The 25,677-nt window shown below is 43.8% G+C and overlaps 1 long non-coding RNA gene across 1 annotated transcript in view; it reads left to right on the top strand.

Annotated features, from left to right (window-relative positions):
* LOC144244709 (uncharacterized) overlaps positions 1 to 21,643 on the top strand; it is a 50,557-nt gene extending 28,914 nt beyond the window's left edge. Inside the window, exon 3 of the long non-coding RNA XR_013339030.1 lies at positions 21,367 to 21,643. This is a non-coding gene — a long non-coding RNA (uncharacterized LOC144244709). The remainder of the gene's footprint in view (positions 1 to 21,366) is intronic.
* The last annotated feature ends 4,034 nt before the right edge of the window (positions 21,644 to 25,677 follow it).

Below are 25,677 nucleotides of genomic sequence, written 5' to 3'. Positions count from 1 at the left end.
AACTGGAAGATTCCTACCAAATATCTTGTGTTTTTTCTGCCTGGATTCCATTCAACACACACCCCACAATCTCACCCCAAAGGGCAGCCTCCTTTGGTACCCACCATCCCTTCTCTCTCCCTCCCTGCTCATCAAAGAAGCTTTCTCTTCCCAACAGTCTTTGCTTCTGTCTAGAAAGTCTGTCCCCCTGAAGGAGCTGAGGTCTCAGGAGTGGGGAATCAAGGGGGAAAGAACCAGCAGTTATGGAGGGCCACCCCTGGCCAGACCCTGCACTAGATGCTTTCTCTATTTTTTGTACTAAATCCTTACAATAATTCTGTAACATATAAACCCTGTTTTAGAAACAAGGAAGCTAACACTCAGAGAGATTAAGAGATTTGTTCACTGTCACACAGCCGGTAAAGCCCCCAGCTGATTTCCCCTGCTCCTTAGCCAGTTCTTTCCATTCAGGGTAGAGTCCCCAGAGCAACAGGGTCTTGCTAATCCTCGCAGCTATCCATGACAATCTCTGTGGCTCAAGAATGGAGACTAAGGAAAATGGAGGGTGGCAGCTGGGGTTTCAAGTCCAGGTGTTAACATTTGCAATTAGCCGGCAAACAAAACAGAACTGACCAATGAGCCCAGAATAAGTCGGAGGCTTAAGAAGAGCCAGAGGGAGGTGAGCAGGTTTCTAGCCTTTCCGTTCCTTGAATGTCCTGAGAATTTGGAAATGCAGCCTTGAGGACCCTGGCTGTGCTTTCTGAACAGGCCGATCTGGAAGCTAAGTGCAGGTTAAGGTATGCCTGATCATTTCTTTTTCAACGAGTCTGAGGAGGAAGAACGTGGCTGCTGTATTCTGTGATCTAGCAGGAGCAGCAGACTTGAACTGCCATCTTCTTGTTGCTATAGTAACGATTTCCTACACATTTTCTGAAACACTCAGGCTTGAGTAAATGCTGCCGTTGTCAATGCCTGTACTTCCACTGTCACCTGGAAAAGAATGGCCAGGTGATCACCTACCAAAGATAGAACCTGAAGACCTCCTTCCCGACTTGAAAACTAACTGGCAATCCCACTTCTAATAATAGAGGTGCCTGCAGACTCTGCCCGGTGGTACGCTCAAGTTTTCCCCTTGGGCCTGTTTCCTAGGTGAGCAATGATTGGTGAGGGAGATGCTGTTGGCTCGGTTCAAGATATGCATCCTGGCGACTATGACTCACCCTAGGAGCCTTGGTTCAGTACAAGCACAAAGGAGCTGCAGATGAGGAGTGTTGTGTGCATGTCCTCATTTATCACACACACATGCACATACACACAGACACACCCCAATTTGATTGTTGTTGTGCTCTACCATGTTCCTTTCCTGGAGGCCACATCACATTTGGTAGGCAGAAATCCACAACCTTAGGACTCAGGCAAAGTTTGCTTCCCTCTGCATTGACATCCACAGTCTGCACACCATTCTTAGTTTGCATTGGTGTTTAGGACAGCTAATTTTTTCAAGGAAGTGAGGACATTTTTTTTTCCAAGGTGGAATTCTCTATGTAGAGGCAGCTTCAAGTAAGTGGAATGAGATCTAGAATAAGACTTTGAAGACTTGCTCTACCACTGATCTAGTGGTAGGACCTTGAGGAAGTCATGTAGCCCAATTGGATGACATTTTTCTCATCTATAAAGAAGGATGATCAAACCTCCTTCACAACCAGCTTGATATAGTTAAGTAAATGGATTTATTCATTCATTAGTTATCTAGGGCTGGGGATATTTCAAATGAGTATGAGACAAAGAGTCTGCTCTCATTCTAATATACACAAATAAATGAAAAATAATAAGAGAGTAAATAGTGTGCAGATGAATGAACAGAAAAGTGTGATAGAAGGGATTGGATGATTGCTTTAGAAGGGAGGAAGGGGTCAGAGCAGGTATTTCTGAAGAAGTGACATTAAAGCTAAGATCTGAATGGCAGGGAGGAACCAGCCATGCAAAGGTGAGGTGGAAAGTTCTGTAGTAGAAGACACATGTAGTGCAAAAGCCCTGTTAAGGAACTAGCTTGGAGTATTTGAGGAATCCAACAAAGGTAATATGCTTGGAGCATGGTGGGTGAAGGGGAGAGGGAGGCAGGGACCGGGTCCTGTAACTCTGTAAACCCAGGAAGTGAATTGAGATTTTATTTTAAGAAAGATAGAAAGTCATTAGAATGCTTTCCGAAGGGTGGGTGGGGTAGGGAGTAGCATGAATAGATATTTATTTTTAAAAGATTTCTCTGGTCACTCTAAGGAAAGTGGAAACAAGAAAAGTAGGTAGGAGGTTATTGTTTAGTTCAGACTGAAGATGATGGTAGACTGGTTTAGGGTGATAGCAGAGGGTGAGAGAGAGAGAGAGAGAGAAAGAGAGAGAAAGGGATGCTTTTGAGCTATGTGTTAAAGCTAGATAGTACAGAGCCTTGCTGATGGCTTGGGTATGTGGGGAAAAGACAAGTAGAGGGTAGGTTAGATTTTTGGCTTGCACAGTCAGTTGAGTGGAATGGAGAAGACTAGGAAAGGAACAGATTTGAAGGGATCAAGAAGTTTATTTTAAGTATGTTAGGTTTGCAATAGGTCTTTTAAATACCCAAGAAGAGATATTATCTAGGCAGTTAGACATAGAGGTCCAAATTTCAGGAGGCAGGTATAGCTGGAGTTAGAAATGAGGAATAGAGGTGGTACGTAAAGCCATGGACTAGATAAGGTCATCAAAGGAGAGACGATATGCAGGGACTGAGACATGGGGCTCTCCAACATTCAGATGATGTTGAGGAAGAGGATCTAGCAAAAGAGACTGAACAACAAGTCATTACAGTAAAGCGGTCACGGAGGTAAAGCAGAAGAGTGGTGTCCTTAAAGGAAAGAAAAGAAAGGAGTGTCAGACCAGAAGGACCGAGTAGTTCAACTGAATGTCCAAGTGATAAAATAAGAAAAGCAACCCTGAATTTGAGAAAATGGAGGTAGCCTCATCAAGCAGTTGTATGTAATAAAAAGTGCTTTGAAAACCGTGATGTGCTATTGGTACGTCTTCAAAGGAGCATTTGTGCAGAAGAGGTACCCAGGGAGAGCTTTTCCAAATACACATGTCTGGGTCTCAATCCCTGATCAACTGAATCCAAGTCTTTGGGGTATTTGAAAAGCTTCTGATGCAACTTTAAGGGCCATCATTATCCAGCTGTAAGTTATTGTTACTATTACCTCTATGTCCCACTCTCAGGTATGTCCTGTGTCACTTTTGCCCTTTTCCCAGATGTCTTATGAACATCTCTGTGGGAGGGCAATACATGTTCTTTATCACCATATACACTGATAATGCATCACAATCATGTCCAATGCCCCTTCTGTAATACTGCACATCAAAGAGGTATTTTTTTTTTTTGTATTGTCCAAATACCCTTGGAGCTCTGGAATTAATAACTGAAGTGTTCACAGTAAGTGTTACAGATAGAGGCCTCTGATTTAGTTTGTGAAACTTCCCTACTCAAACATGAATCCCAGTTGATTTAGATGAGAAAATGAGTAGGTAACCCAAAATGCCCTAACAGTCACCTTTCAAGGCACAGCAAACCCAATGGGTTCCAACCCATGGCAGACGGCCACCAGTGACCCCGAAGAAGGCTTGCTCCATATTTCTCTTCTCTTTCTCCAGCTCTGTACCTTTGACTTTGGTTTTTATAGTCTTTCATTTTCAGGGCTCTGGATAAATGAGAATATGTGCAACAGTGAAGGGAATATTTTTGAAAGATTTCATAAGTGCTTTATTGATTTAAAAAAATTTTTTGAAAGTAACTAATAATTGTATGACAATTGCTTCTGAGGAGGCTGCTGCGCCTCTGGGAAAATGGTTATGAACACATTGCTATGTCAATTATCACACAAATAATCAAATGGCCTTCTTCTCACATTCATACACCTGGCTGTGGCTCAGGAGGGCATCATGGGAGTTGCTCTGCTGTGATATCTTTATTAATGAGCAAGAAGCAGAGGTAAATATTGTGCTAATTAAATCTACTGTGGATACTAATCAGGGAGGCACAGCTAGCCAGGGGGAAGCACAGATACTGCACTAACTCACTCTAAGCTTTTAAGTATGTGGAATGAGAACAGTAAAATGAGCTTTGACGACAGAGAATGAAAATGAGGGGACAATATCCTAGATGCACAGATTATTGGCAAGATGATAGGAAGAAGGAAATACCAATTATTAGTTTTATAACTCACCAAGAACACTGAATTAATATGGCCCTGCCCACAAATCAGATCTCCAGAGAAGGCTGGAATATAGGTTGGAAAATTAGTTTGCAAAGACAGGAAGGAGAAACCAGGTGGCTTGAGACCATGTTTATAGAATGGGGGTTGTTGAGGTCCAGTCAGCAGGACCCCGGAAGAAGTAGAGGCCAGCTGAAGCAGCCTGCCTTGGTGGTAGAAGTTAGGAGGCAATTGGGGAAAGGTAGAACTGATGTGGGACCTCTTTCTTAGCAGGCCCAATGAGACATAGAACCACCTGACACAGAGGTGGAGCACTTAGGGACAGATGGGGGTACCTTCACACAGTGATGTGGAGTGCTATTCCAATTTCCTTGGACCTGGAAAGTTTCTTTGGGGGTGGGGTCTATGAGGAAAGATCAGAGCCCCCCCCACCCCCCCAAAGGGCTGCACTCATTCATTCAGTGTGATTCTATACACATTTACTGGGCAACTGCTACTGTCAGGGTCTGTGTTAGGATCTTGGGATATAAGGAAGCAGGAAGGACAGATAACATCAATAAATGTCAACATGGAAAGGGAAGCCATTCATTGTTGGGGCCTAAGGGCTATCAAGGAAGGCTTCATAGAGGAGACACTCAGTCTGATTTCTGAAAACCAAGTAAGAGAATTATCCAGATGATGTGTTGACGAAGAAAGAGAGGCTGGGAGAGAAGGGAAAGCAGAGGGGAGAGAAGGATTCCAGAGAGTGGCACAGAGGCATTGCATGGCGGGGTATGCTAAAGTGGCCCCAGGTGCTTGGAATACCTGGGGCATACGGGACACAAGCTGACATTACTAGGGTTCAACAATATTTGGTTCTCCTCTCTTTCCCAGCATGTTTGAAATTACACTTTCTACCTTCGTTGCAAGGATGTGGTACATTGAAACATAAGATCTGGGGAGTTGTTTGTTACTACAGTATATCCCAACCTATCCTGACTTGTAGAGTACCTGTGGGGAATGGTGAGAAGTGAGACGGGAGAGATTGGCAGGGGATAGATCTTGGGCAGGGCATCTGGGGACAGTTTCTCTCTGTGCCAAAGAGTTTGGATACTCCAGACCATGGAGAAATGTGAAAGGTGTTTTGGACCTGAGAGTGACATGATCAGGTTTGGTGACTGGGTGAAAGGACTGAAGGCAGAGATCAGTCAGGAGGTGACTGAAGCAGCTGAGTAATACTGAAGGCTTGAACCAAAGCCATGGCAGTCAGATAGGAGAAGATTAATATGGAAAACTAGAGGACTTAGTGGCTACTTACATAAATGGAGGAAAAGAAAATCAAGAATGAATTTAGAATACTCTTAGGTCTTTGGTTTAGGTGACTGTACACATAATTTCATTATTAACCAGGACTCTGAATAGTGGATAAGTATGGATGACAGGTTATTCATTTTTACCCCCTCTGTTAACTTCCCAAAGGAGCTCAGTGTTACACCCAGTAAAAGGTTCAGTCCACAGGTTGTAGCTCCCAGATTCTTCTTCTACAGTGTTTCTCAGTCATAGCCAAGGTCCAGTTCCGCAACTAGAGTCACTCCTAATGAGTCTTTCATGGCCCTGCTGCCACACTGAGGGAGAAAGTGGTCAAGGGGTCCCTCCAGAAGTCTGAGCTGTGAAATCAGAGTTTACCCAGACTTTACACTACATGCTTGTGGCTTTTGGCACAGTCATACCACCTGGAACAACAAATGTAACAATCCAGACCCTGTTAGACTCCAAATGCTCAGAAGGCACCATAAACTAAAAGAAGGTTAGGCAGGTATGATCCTTGGCCCATAAAAGTATTGAAAGGAATCTCCTGGCTTGTGACTTAGGACCTAATGATCATCAAAAGCCACAAGGCGGTGATTTTTCAGATGTTACTTGATCATCTATTCTACCCACCAGTCTCGTTGGTCTTTGGAATCCTATAGCTAAGTTTGTAGGTCCTGGCTATCACTTGAAATGATCACATACCAAACCTAAGAATGCATGTACTGCTACCAATAATTGTAATGATGAACACTCATTGAGTATTGGCCCAATAGAAATAGGCGCCCAGAACCTGGACTTTTTGGGCAGTTTTTGCAGGTGGGTGGGCACTTCCTAAACTTACAGCTGGCTATCTAGATTTGTACAGGGTTCAATCTAGGAATTGCATGAAGAGTGGAGGGATCTGGCCATTTCTGGTTGGGAATGGCATGAGGACCATGAATCTGGTCAGAAACAAGGACATGGGGAGAGGGACAAGAAGTAAGGGAGAAAAGGTGCAGCTTAGTGCCTGTATAAGTGCCATATGGCTGCCGTGGGTCATGAAGGTGCATTCTAGCCTCTGCACCCTAAAAGCATTGGCCTGCTTGGCCTGTCTTTCCTGGGTTTGGGAGCAGGAGAGGGAGAGGCCTGAGTCTGTGGGTGGCTGGACATCAGGGTGAACAGGGTCCAATGGTGAGCTCTGGGAACTCAGTGAGGAAACACAAGCCCACAGTGCAGGGTAATTATTCAGCCCAATATACCTCCTAAGGTCTCCTTCTTCAGACTAAGAAATATATGGGAATTAGAGGGTGTGACAGTTACTAGACTCTTGGAGCTAGCTTCTGTGTGTGCCTTGTCCCTCTCACAGGCTTTGGACCTCAGTGCAACAGTTAAGAGCATGGGCTGACTTCACTGTTTATGTAATATTTGAAAATGGGCCAGTCCCCCTCTCTGAACCTTGTTTCTCTCCTAGAAAGTGCAGATAACAAGACGTGCCTCATAGAATTACTGTTGTGAAGGTTAAATAAAGTCAGTCATGTACAGGGGAAGACCTGCAATCTCACCAACAACTTCATGTATGGGAAGGTAGTCTTGAAAATGGAGGATGGGAGCCACCACGTTGGGCAGCTTTTAATCATAGAAGAACTTGAAAAGCACATACAGGAAGGATCTGGTAGCTATGGACTTAGGTCAGTGGGCCTTTACTCCTCTAATCTCCCAACTACAAATCTCTAGTATAAACTTGGTCAAAATCTGCACCCAGAAATCACGACTCAGAGTTTTCTTTCATTTTTGGTTGCTATGAATAAGTCCCACATGTGTGATGAATTTTGTGCTTATGACCATCTCCACTAGGTTCAATACATAGAAACATTGCCTCTGGCTGCAGCTCACATTTAACAAGGTCTCTGAGCCCACTCCAGGGAACACAGTTCTGCTCATACCTGCCGCCCTGGCATGAGCTTATAACACCAAACTGGACTGCCGTTTCAAAGAAGAGAAGAAGGAGGACAGGAGGTCCAACCTGGCTGAAAACCTAGCTGATTAGTAAAGCTGTCAAGTTTTCCAAAGATCAGGTGGAGCAGAATCTCCCAGATGTTAATATTCATAAACAGCCCACACAATGCTGAGCACAGAGTGGGCACAGTATGCTCAGTACACATTAGTTCCAAGTAGTTCAAAATAGAACTAGTAACAACGGGAATTTGACACTATTCAGCACAGCTACAAATGAATTTGCCCTTTGCCCCAGTTAGTCCACCTCTAGGACTTTACCTCACAGACACATTGGAAGCAATATTTGGTGATGTATGCTTAATCACTAAGCACAAAGACTGGAAACAACCCAAATATCCACGAACAAGGAATCTGTTGAATAAACTATGCAACATACTTAGAATTGAATACCATGCTGCTGTCATAGAGAATGAGAAAGATCTCCACAAACTGCTGTAGACTCACACACACACACACACACACACACACTCATTTTTAAAAAAATATTTTTATTTATTTCTAGGAGAGAGAGAGAGACAGCGTGAGCAGAGAAGGGTCAGAGAGAGAGGGAGATACAGACTCTGAAATAGGCTCCAGGCTCTGAGCTGGCAGTCAGCACAGAGCCCGACGCAGGGCTAGAACCCACGAACCGCGAGGTCATGACGCTTAACCGACCAAGCCACCCAGGCACCCCCACACTCATTTTTTAAAAGTTACCATTAGGGCTTCAAATTCTGTGTCCTCCCCCCGCCCCATCTCTGCCCCTCCCCCACTCACACTCTATCTCTCTCTCAAAAAAATGAAAAAATGTTTAAAAAATTTTAAAGTTATCATTGGGGAAGAGAGAGGACCGGAGAGAAGGGAGTTGAATAGAAGCTAGACCTCTCTGAATGTACCTTGTTTTTTGTTTGATTTTTGGAACCACTAAATGTTTTATCTAAATAAAAAGAATCCCCTAAAAATGGAGAGCAAACTAAAAACAAAAAGAACTTACCTATCTAGTTAGTGGCAAAATTACCCTTAGGAGGTGTATTTCAAACGATTATGCCACAGTATTTGCATTCTGCACCCTTAGTGGGATCTGTTCAAAGGACAAAAAAGAACCACAAAGATATCCAGAGACCTCACTCTGCTTTCTGTGTTCTAGTTGTTGGTAGTAATACTGATATTATTTTGAAACCAGAACATAAGATAAAACAAATATGGTTGCCCTAATCTTATTTAAAAAAAAAAAAAAAAACCAAGATGGGGCACCTGGGTGGCTCAGTCAGTTAAGCATCCGACTTTAGCTCAGGTCATAATCTCACAGTTTGTGAGGTACAGTCCTGTGTCAGGCTCTGTGCTGACAGCTCAGCCAGGAGCCTGCTTCAGAGTCTGTGTCTCCCTCTCTCTCTGCCCCTCCCCTACTTGGGCTCTGTCTCTCTCTCAAAAATAAATAAACTTCAAAAAATAATAATAATAAATAAATAAAAGAGACCAAGATTTTCAGTGCCAGGAGATAAAACATAGACATATAAATGAATAAAATCAGGAAATTTTAAATAGAATCCCATTATTCTTACTTCACATTGAAAATATCAGTATTAACTTGTGATTTATTTTTCATTGTCTAAAAATTTGGTATTTCCCAGTGATGTCCACTGAAAAGGTTTGCAAGCAGTGATAATTTGATAACAACAAACACTCCAGTTCCCAGATTATAGTTTCTAGATGCCATTTCCCACTGAAGGGAACAAGGGCTCCTTGAGCTGGAACATCTTGTCATGCCTGAAAACAAAGGAGCTGTCAAAGATTACTATGATCACATCAAAATGACATGGCAGCTAACATGAGGAGGCCCCCACTTACCAAGGATGAGACAGTCTGAACATAAAAAATATACTGCAATGGATTGAAATATGGAAAAGTCCTTGGGTTCGTCATGATATTCCATGTCGTTGTACCCCTTCTCCAATGCCACAATAGGTAAACCCTCCTTAGTTACCTTTGGAAGTTGCCAGAACACCAACTCATTATTCTGAAAATTATCAAATAAAGGAGAATAATCTAGTAGTTATCCTGCCTTTCTTAAACTGTTCCTCATGGCAACCAAATAGCTGCTGTGGGAAAGTTCTTCACGGAAGACATACAGCTAGTAAGTGCAGTAGGAGTGATAACATTGGGACTCATTGGTTTGCAAACCCTAACAAACTGGTGAGGTAACAGTCACCAAAGGCTACTAAAGCCATTAGGTTAGTGTTGATGGGGAATTCTATAACGTATGGATCAGGTTGACACCATCCGCACCCAAAGATCAAGGACAAAGGAAGCACGTGTCATGCACATCCTGATGTGATACAACAGCAAGTGTACAACATCACCTATGAAGTATTAGTCTCCACCTCCCCAAAAATGAAGAATCTGGGTGTAATCAAATACTAGATGTAAGACCCAGTTCTCCAGAAATAGGGGAGGATAGAGGAATATGTCAAATGATACCATGAGTAAGTTAACCAGATATATTAAGTACCTGGAAAATTTTATAGGTCAAGTGACTTAGTTTAATCCAGAAATAAAATGATATTTCTTAAAGAGAAGTGGAACAATTATAGATGAAAAGAAATTTTAGACACTTACCAAGATGCATAGCGGACACATACCATAGATGTTTATTAAAAGATATACATGTGGTGAGGTGCCTGGGTGACGGAGTTGTTTAAGCATCTGACTTCGGCTCAGGTCATGATCTCACGGTTCATATGTTCAAGGCCTGCACTGGGCTCTGTGTTGACAGCTCAGAGCCTGGAGCCTGCTTCACACTCTCTCTCTCTCTCTCTCTCTCTCTCTCTCTCTCTGCTCTTCCCCTGCTTGCACTTTGTCTCTTGCTTTCTCTCAAAAATAAATAAACATCGAAAAATTTTTTAAAGATATACATGTGTTAACTTATATTATTCTTTCATATTTTCTGTAGGTTTTAAATTTTTCAAAAAAATTGAAAAAATTTTTAGAGTTTATTTATTTTCAAGAGACAGAGAGAGATAGAGCATGAGTGGCAGAGGGGCAGAGAGCAAGAGGGAGACACAGAATCCAAAACCAACTCCAGGCTCTGAGCTGTCAGCACAGAGCCTGACATGGGGTTAGAACTCATGAGCTGTGAGATCATGATCTGAGCCCAAGTCGGATGCTTAACCGACTGAGCCACCCAAGTGCCCCTAAAAAAATATTTTTTTAAATCAAAGTGTGAAAACGACTAATCAACCAAATGAGGTGTGTGGCTCGTATTTGGATGCTGATTTGAACAAGCCAATTTGTTTATTATTTTATTTCATTTTTATGTTATTTTACTTTATTTTATTATTTTATTTGAGACAGAGAGAAAGAGAAAGCACACAAGCATAAGGGAGGGGCAGAGGAAAAGAGAGAGAATTCTAAACAGGCTCTATGTGGAGCCTGACATGTAGCTTGATTCGGGGCTCAGTGCAAGGCTGGACCCCATTACCTGGGTTTATGACCTGAGCTGAAATCAAGAGTTGGATGCTCAACTAACTGAGCCACGCAGGAGACCCTGAACAAGCCAATTTAAAAAGACATATACAAGACAACCAAGGCTTTATTGTGAATTATTTTTAATTTTATTGGATATGTCAATCATGTTGTGGTTATGTTGAAAAAGTCATCATTTATTGAAAGCACATAATGTAATAGTAATGGTAACTGAAAATATGATAGCATCGGCTAAAGTAGTAAGGTACAGTAGTAAGAATATATTGGGTGTAGTTAGAGTTTGATGCTGGCCTCTCCACTTTTTAACTGTGAGAACTTGAGTGAATTTCTTGTGCTCTCTTAAATTCAGTTTCCACCAAATACGACCTGACTTGAGGATTAATGAAATAATGTTTATGACAGTGCCTAACCCACAGATGATATTTGACACAACTTTTCTTTTTTTTTAATATAAAGGTTTATCCCATTATAGATGGATTTGTGTTTAACCAAAGATAATATCTTTAGTGGCTCATGTTAGATTTTCAAGCATTCACTGCAGGTTAATGACTAAGCTATTCTTCATAGCACATGAGCCCAGGTTGCCTATAAAAGGTAGAAATCAAGGAGAGACTTTAAGGAACGGGCAGCCCCACACTGGCCATATGAGTGATGTGGTCACACAGTGGTCTGATGAAATGAGTTTCTATATGTAAAATGCTTAGAACAGGGCCTGGCTCATGGTAATATTATCTATGTATTTATTATTATTATTATTATTATTATTAATGACTAAGCAGAAGGTAAGCCAACTTCCACTCCTGCATATCTCTCCTTTTTCAGTTTCTCTGAACTCCCTCTCAAGTACTGAGGTGACAATCTATAAATTGATATATTTTTCCTAGGCTTAGAAAGGATGACTCAATCTCTTAATTCACAGACTTTGCTCTTGTCTTAGACTTGAGCCACTTTGAGTTTCCATTTTGACTGCATTATCGCTAATGGGTCTTTGGCTGTCATAGTTAACAACTGCCTTGACCCATAATGATGAGGGAATCAATGGTCCCATGGGGTACTCCCTTCAGCCTCATCCTGCTGCTCCAAGGGAAGTCTGGTCCTCATTGCAGTCAGCGGTAATCAGGGATAGAGACACGAGTCCTTTGCTAATACACTAAGAAGTTCTCAGAGAAGAGCTTGGACTAACTAGCACCCTAGGCAGTCTGCCAGTTTGTAGCCTTTTTGCTAGAGAAGAAATCTCTGTGTGTTTCAAATTCTTCCCCTGACCATGGGCTGAGCAGTATAAGACTCTATGTAACATGTAACATGTGAGTTGCCCTGCGTGTGGTCACTCTGGGCTTGGAGATGCTGAGAACAATGAATCTGGATTCAAAAATGTGACCTTCAGAAGGATTCTATAACATTGATAAAATTCAGCATCCTAAAACAGACAAAGTAGAGGCAAGACCTATGATTCTGGGGCACATAAGTTTCAGAATATTTCATTGTCTTCATTTCAACCTGAAGTTGCAGAACTTCAGCTCCCTAGAACCCACTACTGCCTCAGTTATTCCTGGATTTCCTCAGTCTCACAACCCCAGGTTTCTTTGCAGAGTGGTGGTCAGCATTAGCTTCCTCTCTCTCTGGGTTCTCACCACCATGTCTGCTGCCAGGCCTTTGGTGCTGGCCCAGCAGGAGGTGGTTCCAATGCTACTACAAAGCTTCTTGAAGGTCACTTCCCTCCTTTCCCTAACTACAATGCTGCCCAATCCTGTGATGTCATGTTACCTTAAATGAGTGAGGATCCAGATTGGGTGATGGCTGGTGCTGCTGACTGGTTGGGAGAAAGGCATTCAGGTAAGATGATTGGGTAGCTGGATGGCTGGTTCAGGGAGCCACCGGACCACATTTGCTGGCGTTGATTGGTGAGGCCAGCTCAGGACTTGTGTTTCAGGGAGGGAGGTCAATGGAGACTGTCAAAGAACTTTGAAAAAGCATGAGAACATTAAAAAGGTGAAAGATTTATATAATCTGAAGAGAAACCAGAGTATGCATGAGAACATTTAAATCTGACCCCAATGGCAAGGAGTAGCCCTCTGCTTAGAGAAGCCAGCATAGGCTATAACCCTGCTAGGGTTAAAGTTACCTGGCCGAACAGGGTTGTCTGTCTAGCAAAAACCTAATCTCCCCATGCAGCAACATTACATACCCATCCTATCAGCTGTCTCTGTCTCATACACCTATCCATTTCATAGCCAAAATTACACTACCCAAATTCAAATCCCAGCCCTACCACTTAAACAATGTCTTTCGACTTACTATTTAACATCTCTAAGCCTCAGTTTCATTATCTGTCAATTTTTTGAAAGACAACAATTATACCTGCTCTATAGTGTTGATCAGATATGCACAAAGCACTTGGCAGAGAACCTGGTACATGTAAATGTTCAGTGAATGTGCTGATCATCATCACTACTACTAACACCAGCATCAGCACTTTGATTACCCCCAGAATTCTGTATCTGAATAGACCACATGGCCCATTCTCTGCATGGAGTGACATATTGTCCAGGAACCAACATTAAATTTACAGGTATTCCAATATTTAGTCACATTTCCTGAAGAATATTGAAGAGATTCCAGTCAATGGCCCACCCTAGTTCTTGGCAAATTCCACTTCCTGTCCTCCTCCATTTCCTCTACCCCAGCTTCTCCAGAGCCTCTTCCAAGTGACCCACCCCCCCGACTCTCTCCCACATCTGGCCTGTAAGTCTTCCCTTCTCCTTCCCTCCCACTGCTGCCTCTTTTACAACCTTTGCAGCCTCTCCCATACAGTCTCTTTGAACCCTATTCTCCCTCCTAAAAGATGTAGAACAGAGCTGGTTGGCAGCAGACTGGAGGGTTTCTAATGAATAAAAATAATGTCACTGGACATGTATGTAGTACTTTTTTGTATATCTTCTAATTTAATTCTGAGTGGATAAAGGCAGCATTCTCTTTAACAAGCAGGTAGAAAAGACAGGAAATGTCAGAAATACCAATAGGTTAATAAATGTTGGCCTCAGGAAATACATGACATCACCATGCCTTGGGGCCATAATTGATTGGTCCGGGCTGAGTATTTGACCTCAGCTGTCTGTCCATCAAGGGCATTCTTGGAAGAAACCCTTGGATTAAAGACAGAGAGGGTCTTTGGAAGCCAAAACTATAGATAAAAGTTGGACTTTTTAAAATTGAAACCATGCTTTTCCAAATTTATTGAGATCATATTTGTTTATTTTGTCATGAAGATAAGTCAGTTTATAGCAAGACATAAGTGTGAGGCAGGAGAAAGAGAGACAGCAGGTGGAAAGAGCCCTCCTGTCTTCTGGGTCCTTCCATCCAGGGGTTCCTGAGCCTTCGGTGATATTTGTCCCTTCTTTCCAACCTTTCCTTCAGGCGTAAGTGGCTTTGAGCTGTGCTTCTAGAAGTCCCTTCTAACAGAAAAATCTAATCCATACCTATGATTGAGATTTGGCCTTAAACAGACAGAGGCTGACCTATGCAGTATGCAGCCCTCACTGCAGGCAAGGTGGGGCCAAAGTGAGACACAAGAGTGCGGCATGGGGCAGCTGTGAGGCTAAAAAAAAAAAAAAAAAAAGGCTTCCTGCTCTCCTGCACATGAGACATAGTGGCCAGCAGCTTTATCTATGGGGCTGGAAGAAGCCCAAGTTCATCTCCAGGCTGGGCAGAAGCCAGCAGTGAGCGTGTACAGGGCTGGGGAGGTCAGTGAGAGCACAGTGTGCATTTAGAGCTCGGGCTTGGCCCTCTCTCCTCCACTGACCCAGACCTGCTCCTGTCTCCGTGTGGTCATTCTGTGCTCACCCGCCTGCCTCTGCTGCAGCACCGGGCCTCAGCTAGAACTTCTCCCCTGCCTCAGGCCAAGCCCCCTTGCTTCCCTCTCCTGCTCAGATCAAAATCCGACTCCAGGCTTTCCATCCTGCCTTTCCCAGCCACTGAGTGATCGATCCCTCAGTATTTGCATGTGGTGGGGCTACAAAAGGCAGAGGGCTTCCTTTGAGCCCCAACAGAGCCACCACGGATGCTGTGTCCTACACTGGCCTACGTCCTCCTGAGCTTGTCCTCCTCAAACCCTGGGGGTCTCCTAAGGGAGCCTGCACACACTCCTACAGCCATGATTGTCCTAGTTACATGTGAGATCCAACTGCGTTGCGGAGCTGACTTTTAAAGTAGCTTCCCAATGTTGTTGTTCCATCTGGGGCCTGTTGTGAGTAAAGTCTTCATTCCTGGAGGTGTTACTATTAATTATGAAGTTCCCAGTACAGGGAAAATTTGTTGAAAATATGGTTGTGTTTAAAGATTCAGTAGAAAGGAAGGAAGGATGGCTAGAAGGAAGGAAGGAAGGAAGGAAGGAAGGGAGGAAGGAAGGAAAGAAGGAAGGTAGGAAGGTTCTGTCAAACAATACCAGCCCCCCTCTGCAACTGAGGTCACCAGTCAGAGTAATAAAAAGTTTTAAAAATGCTACAAGGCATATCTTTAGACATTATAGTTTAGACTTTGTTTTTTTAGAGCAGTTTTAGGTTCACAGCAAAATTGAGCCTCAAGTACAGGGCGGTCTCACATGCCCCACCCCCTCCAATCTCCCACACGGTCAACGCACCTTGCAGAGTGGTAGTTTTGTTACAACTAAAGAACCCAATCGGACACATCATAAGCACCCAAAGTCCATGGCTCACTCTGGATGTACATTATTTTATGGGTTTGGACAAAGGCATAATGAAATGTATCTATGATACAGAATAGTCACACGGCTCTAGTCCCCCGTGCTCCGTCTCTCTCCCACCCTCTCTCCAAACCCCTGCAGTCCCGGGTCTTTTCATTGTCTCCATGGTTTTGTCTTTTCCAGAATGTCATATCCTTGGAATCAGACAGAGTATAACTTTTTCAAATTGGCTTTTTTCACTTAGTGCTATTTAAGATTCCTCCATATCTGGGGCGCCTGGGTGGCTCAGCCGATTTAGCGTTGGCCTTTGGCTCAGGTCATGATCTCACAACTCATGAGTTCGTTCAAGCCCTGTATCAGGCTCGCTGTCAGCGTAAAGTGTGCTTTGGATCCTCTGTCTCCTCTCCCACCGCTCCTCCCCTGCTCATGCTCTCTCTCTCAGAAATGAATAAACATTAAAAAAAAAACCCAAAAAACCAAAAACCTCCATGGTTTGATGGCTCATTTGTTTTTATTGCTGAATAATATTCCACTGAATGAGTGTTCCACAGTTTATCCATTATATACTAAAGGATATCTTGGTTTCTTCTAGGTATTAGAAATTACCAATAAAACTGCTGTAAGTATTTGTGTGCAGGTTTTTGTGTAGACATCAGATTTCAATTCCTTTGGGTAAATACCAAGGAGTGGGATTGCTGGATCACATGGTAAGACTATGTTCAGTTTAATAAGTGTCCTTAATACACATCAGCTGGTTTTACCTTTAAGGTAAAGCTCTAGTGTCATCTAGATGAATCTCACCCTTTCTGGTTTAGCAAACCAAGACTCCAAGGGGTGAAGTGAATTCCCCGTGGTCACCAGACTGAACTGGGTACTTCCTAACTGAGAAGAGGAAAACTTCTTCACCACTGTGGAGTCATAGTCCCCACCAGATCCTGGCCCTTATCAGGCAGCCCTCTCAGCCGGCTCTCTATTCAGTGTGTCTCTCTCACACTGTGGTTGGCCGGGATGCCTAGAAATGGGGGTCCAGTGAACCCCACTGCCTACCTCTGGCTCAGGGATTGCTTGTAGTGACTCTTTCCCATTGCTCACTGCTTCCTCCCCAACCCACACCCCACACCCCTTCACCCCTGAGTTTGGAAGAACGAGACCATTTTTCTCCTTGAAAGGCTTAGGGAGCTGTCTGGCTCCCCACACGTGGGGAGAAATTGGTTCAGAACACAGTTATCATGGAGATGGAAAAACTCTTGTCCAGCAGCACAGTGTCCTATAGGTGGCGCCACTCTGGATGCCAGGATGTTCTCTCCAGGAGAGAGCTTGTGTGATGCAGGGATGAGGGGAATGGGGTGGCGTGGTGGAGGGAGAGTATGAAGAGGGGAGACTCGAACAGCGGAGAAAGCATAGTGGCTTATGACCATTTTGCACACACTGGTTGGCAATAGAAGGAAACTGGAACCTTGTTTTCTCCTTGAAGGACAAGCAACCTTTGACAACAGGCAATCATTTGTCTTGAGGGTTTCTTCCTTTTTAATTTTTTTAAAAGACTTTCAAGCTCTGTTCTTTTGGCAATTATTTGTTTAAAATAATTTCTTCAGAACTGCCTGTTTATACTCCTCTAATGTAGTACTTTGTGCTTCCTGTACAGTATGTCCTCTTCAGAGGACATAGAGAAACCATGTAATAACGGCTATGCACATTTTGTTCTCTTTCATTTTTCATTTTTTTTAAATGTTTTTATTTATTTTTGAGAGAAAGAGAGACAGCGGCAGTGTGAGCATGGGAGGGTCAGAGAGAAAGAGAGACACAGAATCTGAAGACAGGCTCCAGGCTCTGAGCTGTCATCACAGAGCCCAACATAGGGCTTGAACCCTCGAACAGCAAGACCATGATCTGAGCTGAAGTCAGATGCTCAACAGACTGAGCCACCCAGGAGCCTCCACATTTTGTTCTCTTAACAATTTGTGTCTTGGGGGGGCGCACACACACACACACGCACGCGCATGGACAAATCACTCAGAATCTGGAAATTTTCTTTTTGTTAAGATAGATGGGAAATTGCTTGTGGTATGATCAGGATTGTCTTTTCACAATTGTGACTGAAATCAATTTATCCAGCCTGAGTAGCCACAGGAAAATAAGAGGGAGATGCTGCAGGAAGACACAGCCACTCATTCCTCCTCCACCTCTTGATTTCTTTTTATTCCATGCAGTAAGGAGACAGACACAAAAGAAGATGACATAATGCCTCTTAAAACATGGACTTAGCATCAAACACATCCGATTCCACGGGACAAAATTTCCTATGCTGGAGACCTCCTCACTCCCAGCCCAAGCCTTGTCTTCCATTTGGCTCTTGTCTCTTCCATTGGGTTGTTCCTGAGTTGCGTCCTTTATAACAAAATAGTAAATGTGTGTATGTGTGAAATAAACATGTTAAGAAAAACCATTAGGGGCGCCTGGGTGGCTCAGTCAGTTAAGCGTCCAACTTCAGCTCAGGTCACGATCTCACCGTTAGTGGGTTCAAGCCCCGTGTCGGGCTCTGTGCTGATAGCTAGCTCAGAGCCTGGAGCCTGTTTCAGATTCTGTATCTCCCTCTCTCTCTGACCTTCCCCTGCTCATGCTGTCTCTCTCTCTCTCAGAAATTAATAAAACATAAAAAAAAAAAGAAAAACCATTAAGGAAGCATCAGGATATATTGGTCACTAAGATGAAGGTGGTGAATGGGAGCCTTTGCAGTATTCAGAACTCTTCGAAAAAGGAGAGTAAAACAGAAGGTAAGGACAGGGACAATGACTGGCCATCTCTGACAATGTTCATCAGTCATCATGACAGGGCATCCTCCCAGCACATAAATGTGACACCCGGCCTGGGACTCAGGAGCAGTGAGCACTGCGTTTCTGGTGATAGGGATTCATTGGGGTTGGTGATACAGGTGCTGGGACTTCAATGTGCCTGCACTAAGGGGAGCAGGAGAATTAGTGGCCGACTCTTTCATCCGGGGATCCAGGCACCTGTGGACTCGGGGGGCATAGAGAGAGCTGAGCAGGAGGAGCTGGGAGACAGTGGGGCTTGGAGGCCTTCATGGTGGAAGTGACTTTTCTGTGGGCTTTTAGTTGAGACAGGTGGTGTGAAGAAGAGGGGAGGGCTTCCTGGCTTGTGCTCATCGGAGGAGTGGAGGAGAAGGTGAAGCTGGCTGGGCTGGTGTGTCATCCAAGCTGATGACAGTCTTGGGGAAACAAGGAGTGTTAAATGGAGTTAGATGTGATGGGGGACAGTGACAGCACTGTCATTCATACCAGGTAAGCAATTATTTCCATTTTAGGCCCAGAGCTCTGCCACTTGAAGATGATTTGCAAATGGTAAAGAAAGTATGTTAATGCTGTTGCTATTAGCCAAGGGTTTTGTTTTTGTTTTTGTTTTGTTTTTGCAGAAGCAGCATGGGGAGTTTCTGCCCGTTTTTCGTTCCTTTCTCCCACTTACTACAAAAATGTGTTACATTCACCTGTGGCAGGAAATGGAACTCCCTAAACTGAGAATGCTTGCTGCCAACCCCCGGGAAGTTTAAAAATGTTTTTTTAAAACCTTTAAATATATAAGAGATACTTGCAGGATGCTCATACTAGTGTGTATTTAGTTCAAAAAAATATTTAGATGAGCTTATTATGCATGATTATCCCCCTGCGGGGTGCTGGAGATTGGGGGGCACCCAGGGCTTAGACTGGGAGTCAAGACACACAGCTACCTGCAGTGGGGCGGGAACAGGCTGTTGGGCGTAGATAGGAGGCACTGACCATGGGGGAGCCAGCCCTGAGCCTCCCCTCTCCCAATCCGTCTATAAACACACTCTGGGCTCTCCCTGCAGGAAAGAAATTTCACCTGCTCCCTCACAGGAGACACCATTGGTTCTTTCTTCACCCTCTAGCATCTGAAAAGGGAGATAATAATGCCCATCTCACACAGTTGTGTGAATTGAACAACTGGATACAGGGAAAACAGTCAGAATGGTGCCTGGCACATAATAAGCATACAGTAAATGTGAGTTATTGCTATTAACGCCATTTAAAAAAAAAGAGTGGGAGACAAATGCATCTACTCAGTCTGTCCATCTGAATCAGAACCTACAGAGTAGGTCTATTGGTCTATACTAAGCTTATTATGCAAGATTATCCCCCTGTGGGGTGCTGGAGATTGGGGGGCACCCAGGCCTTAGTATACCAATCATCCCTGGGGTTGATTAAGTGCCAGTGCCCACATTGACAGTGGGTTTTCCGATTCCTAACCCATTGAGGTCATTCCGAATGAAAAGATGTCAATCTCTGAATATCCTTTGCCCACAAAATTCCCACGTACCTTTGCCTTTTTCTTGCACAAAACAGCCTTGGCCCTTCCCCGAGGCAGCTCGACTTCAGATAAATGGTAGTGGGGGGTGGGGCAGATAATGGAGGGCTACAGAACCTTCCTCTTTCCAATGTTTTCTTTGATCCCAAGAGAAAAATCAAAGAGATGAAAGCAAGTCAGTGAAGGAAGAAAGCAAGAGTGCAGTTTGCCTCAAGGGCTTGGCCTCAGTCTATTGCATTAACCCCTCCGTGGGGCAGCACGGGGGGAGGGGGGTGGCTGGTGGCAGATAGTACCCCATACCCCACATGCCCCCTGTTCCAGCTGCTCCCCTAGCTTGTCAGCAGTGGGAGATGGAGAATAGATTCTTTCCACCTAGTAGATCTGTGGAGTTTCTGGAAACTGTCAGTCCCTGAGCCACTTGTGAGGAGGAACACTCGTTTTTAGCCGGTAACAGGTGTCGGGAGTACCTGACCCATCAGGTCATGGCAAGAGCAGGGCCATGGTGAGGGTCAAAGGGGTGATTGGGAAGGCTGCCTCAAGTTGCCTTCTGCCTCCCTGACTGGTTCCTGAGCCAAAGAAAGCCAACCATGTCTAACCTTATTATGGCTGAAGGTTGAGGGTTCGTTCCCAGCATTCCATTTCCTGTCCAGAGCCCAGCAGTGAACGCTTCTTAGGGAGAGCTTCTTACATAGCCCTTATCGAGCATCACCTCATATCAGACTCCGAGCTGGAAGTTTCCCACCCACCGTGTCCTGTAACCCTTGTGCTGGTGCTACTGTCCTGAACTCATAGTCTCTGTGACTTGGACTCATTATTCAAGCTTTTGCAGCCACAGTTTCTTCATCTATAGAATACAAATCAGAGTGCACATACCTCACAAGTGTGACAGAATAAGCTTTCAATAAATTAGCCGGGATTGCAAATAATGAGGACACCTGGGCTCCTGGGTGGCTCAGTTGGTTGAGTGTCTGACTTCGGCCCAGGTCATGATCTCACAGTTCTTGAGTTCAAGCCCCATGTCAGGCTCTGGGCTGACAGCTCAGAGCCTGGAACCTGCTTTGGATTCTGTGTTTCAATCTCTCTGTCCGTCCCATGCTCATACTCCCTGTCTCTCTCAAAAATAAATAAACATTTAAAAAATTTTTTAAAAATCAAGTCAGGACTGTATGTACCAATATGGAAATAGCTCTAATACATCTTGTTAAAAAAGAGAAGGGGAAGGTGGCAGCAGAAAACTTATGCAGTAAGTTCCTATTTGTGTAAAATAAAAATATGTATAGGGGTGTGTACACCCTGCGTGGCTGAACAATAATTTGAGGTTTTGACTTGTCTTTTTTCTTGTATTTCCCCCCTTTGTTTTGGGCTGGCCAGGTGGAAAGAGCCAAGAAGGTGAACTTGGCAAAGGCTTTCAGCCCAGGAGCTGCCTTCAAGGCCCTGGAACCCTGGGCAAACCAATGATGACTCTGGAGCCAGCAGCCCTAGCACTCCTTGTTGGGGACCAAGACAGCCATTCCTTAGGTCAGAAGCCTGGAAACAAGACTCCTACATCCCAGCCAAGTGCCTGCCTCCACCCCCTGGATGACCTCTGGCTGTGCCCCACGACTTGGCTCACTCTCTGACCAATTTAATGTATCTTAATATAATTATATGTACGCACCTTCCACACCACTATAGTGTCCAAGTACAGCTAAGACTAGTGGGTGGGATCTGGGAACCCAGGGAGGGACATCCAGACCCTCTTCTCCCAGCTACAGAAAGACATGAGGACCTCTTAATTGTAGTTTTCTGGAGAAGGGCACTGGGGGAGTTAAGATGGGACAGAGACTTTCCTTTCTTCTCCTTTTCGGTCCAGGTCCTGGGTGTCACCCTTTTGTAGGAGCCTCCCTGGCTTCTGTTCCTCATTCACGACTCACATTTGCTCCAGTGTGGTGTAGTTTGAGGGCCTGAGGGTCCTGGGTTTGAATCTCAGCTCCATCACCATCGTGACCATGAACAAATTATTTGATCTGTTTTCATTAGCTTCCACATCTATAAAATGGAGAGACTTACAGTACCTGCTTTACAGGGCCATAGTGAAGATTAAATAAGATAATGTAACATAACACAGTGGCAGGCACATAGCAAGGATTTGGTGAATATTAACTAGATTTACTAAAGAGAAATCTTTAAACGAGTGGGATAATTTAATTATGAGAACACTAAGTATACCGGTCAGATTGGAGAGGAAGGCCCCACAGGACACAAGGTTGCTTTCTGGAAGCAAGCAGAATGTTGTCCTATCAGAGACTGGCAAAAAGAAGAGTTGAGGTGACCACCTGTGATACTCCAGCTCTGGCTACCTGAAGAGGAAGACTGTGCCTGACACAGGGCTGGTACTTAATAAAGTTTTATTGGATAGTATCAAGGAAATATAAAACAAAATGTCTCCCAACCCACAAAACCTCTCCACAAAGGTAGTAGAGACCTATACCACAAAGGGAGTTGAGTAAGCATTAAACCAGAATGTGATCTGTGCTGAAGGGGTTCAGAGTATGCCGCCCCAAACTACGCCACTCTGGCATAACAATTACTTTCAGTTGGAGGCAACGGAAGAAAAGCAGACCCAAGAAAAACTCACTGCCCTCCTCTTTCTACCAGGAAAGGCAGGACAATTCTTACATTGGAGACAATTTTAGACTCTTACCAGCCTGGAGGTAGCACCAGAGGATGCACAGAACAAACCTTCTTAAATAACTTATTTAGTTATTAAAAATATTTACATACATTTGAAAAGGGCAGAGAAAGAAACAAAACAGTGAGGGAGAGAGAAATTTCTTTCCTTATTTTCTACAGGGAGAATTAAGCCTCTTATTTTTAATTTGTACCTGCTCTTACAATCTATGATAAAAACTACAACAACTACAAAAATTACTGAGAGCTAGCTAAAGGGCAGAAAGATTATTCATTGATTGAATATTCACAAAATCTCTATAAAATCCATATAAGTATGGATCCATGCTACAGATGAGGAAACTGAGGCACAAGGAGATTATTTTACTTGTCGACGATCACTCGGAGGGAGAGCCAGGATTTAAATCCAAGCACTTTTGATGAGTGGATTGATGAAGAGAGGGAAAGATGGATAGATGGGACCTGGAAAGAGATGAGGAGTTTTTCAAACCATGATTGAATTTGGAAAATGCTGCAGAAGGCTTGTGGGAAGTCTGCAAGATAATGCACCTGTCTGAAGATCGGTATGTTCTCTCAGTTCAGCAAGGCAATTTCTTCTTCATGCCCTTTTCATTCCAGTTTCTGGGTTCAGTACTCATCATCTCCCAAATCCCCCCCTCAGTATCAAACTGTTTTTGATACGTTTTAATGGTAAAATTACAAAATCAGATGATTGCTGATTTTAATCTTTATACAAAGTCATGCCCTCGATGACTTGTTTTCCCCAATTATTTGCAGTTTGGGAGAAGGAAGCTCAGCTGAGTTCATAGAGGCCAGCACACACATAATGAGGCTGCTGTTCTCCAGTCTACCCTCCGTGTGCAGGAGACAGGGGCTAGGGCTTTACTTTTAACACCCTCTTATCTTTAATTTCCCTTCCCCATCCCACAAAACCATGTCAGAGGATTCACTTGGGGGAGGAAATCTCTTCATTTTCTTTCCCCTGAAATATAGTTCTGCATTTTGGAAACATTACTTTAAAAATGTTTTCATGCTATTTTTTAAGAAATAGCATGTCCTTTTCCCCAAAGGACATAAGATTTGCTAGACGGCATTCTGATACTGTGCCGTGTAGATTGTGAAATTTAAAATTGTGTCCCATCTTGTCTATAGGCTGACATTTCCATTCTAACTTACCTGATTAGTTACAGGTGTTTTAGGAAGATAGGTATAAAAGACATAAGGTCACAAATGAAATGCATTTACTTTTTATTTTTTAAAGATTAAAAAAAATGTTTATTTATTTGAGAGAGAGAGAGAGAAAGAGAGAGAGAGAGAGAGAGAGAGAATCCCAAGCAGGCTCCGCACTGTCAGAACAGAGCCCAGCGTGAGACTTGATCTCACAAACTGTGAGGTCATGACCTGAGCCAAAATCAAGAGTCAGAAGCTTAACTGACAGCCACCCAGGCACCCTGCAACTGAAATGCATTTAGTAAGGTCCCTCGTCCATAAAATACTGCAATTGACTTGATATTGAAAGTTGCTCAGAGTGGTTTCTGCCCTGTCCACACTCTAGGAGAACCATGAGGCAGAGGACAGCATGAGAGAACAAGAGGAAAGACAACAAGAGGGTAAAACAGTGAATCCACTCATGAGCAGGCCACAAAGTATCATCACATGGAGACTGGCTCAGAAGTCAGCACAGGAAGAACCAGTTTATTGACAAGGTGGACGGTTGTGACTGGACTGTGTCACCACCCCTTCCTTATCTCCCCAAAAAGATACACTGAAGTCCTAGCTCCCAGTACCTGTGAATGTGACCGTATTAGGAAATTGATTATGCAATCAAATTAAACGAATGGATTAGGGTGGGTGTTAAGCCAACATGACCGGTGTCCTTCTAAGAAGAGGGAAACTGGACACAGACATACGGGGACACCATGTGAAGACATGGAGACATACAGACACAGAAGAAAGACTCCTTGTGGAGATGGAGATAGAACGCAGTTATGCTGAGACCACAGAAGCTAGACAAGGTGAGGGTGCAATCCTTCTCTGGGGCTTCAGAGGGAGTATGACCCTGCCAAGCCCTTGATTGTGGATGTCTATGTCATGGCGGCCTAAGACAACTAATGTATAGATTCTGTAGGGTATAAGCAAAAACCAACTTTATTCTCTTCCCTGTATTTCCATACTCACACTAGTAGACTATTCGTGCCCACCCTTGATGAAACCTCAGATCCCATAGCTTTTCCTGATCATCTTGAGATATGATACCAACATTTCAGTCCACATCCCATTTAAAAATCCTTCCCTTTCCCATTGCAGGTTTAACTCAAGCTTAGAAACCTGCAGTGGTAGAAGGCAGCATAGTTGATTTCTCTACTATCTCCCCACCTGACTGGCTACCTCTTTTCTCCCTCACCCACCATATTGTGCATGGTTGGTACGAAGGGGCAGAGGAGAAATGGGAACAAAAGAGTCCTTATTTGATATGTGCACTTATTATCTGATGGTGGATTCTCTGGGTAAGATTGATGTCCATAGTCCAGCTCCTTCTTTTGTGGGGCACAGATTATAATCTGTGCATTTCAAATAATGGGTCCATTTTGCAGGCCCTTGTTAACTGGGGCCTTCCTACTGTAGGGTACCCTAGTATGAAAGATGTTCGCTGGCAGATCATTTATGACCCACTCCAGTGATGCATCACTAGCCCCTATTTATGTTTGCCACTTTCCTCACAGGAAGCCACAAAAGACATGATCTTATTTACACAGGCTTACATAGGCAGTTTTCTAAAGAAATAGAGAGCTGGCTTAAAAAAATAGAAAAAAGAAAAAGGAAAAGAATTGTAGGAAGGCAGGCAGGCAGGTGGGTGGGCAGACAGGAGGGAAGGAAAGAAGGGAGGGGACAAAGGAAGGAAGAAAAGAAGTAAGAAAGAAAGAAAATGTTGAACATAGTCATTAAAAATGAAAATTAACTTGGGGCGCCTGGGGGGCTCAGTTGGGTAAGTGTCAGACTTTGGCTCAGGTC

This window comes from Crocuta crocuta, unplaced genomic scaffold (genome assembly GCF_008692635.1).
Source record: "Crocuta crocuta isolate KB4526 unplaced genomic scaffold, BGI_CrCroc_1.0 scaffold147, whole genome shotgun sequence".
In the NCBI taxonomy this organism is placed as follows: domain Eukaryota; kingdom Metazoa; phylum Chordata; class Mammalia; order Carnivora; family Hyaenidae; genus Crocuta; species Crocuta crocuta.
Note: the sequence above shows the minus strand (reverse complement) of the source record. Positions and strands in the feature narration are given on the sequence as shown.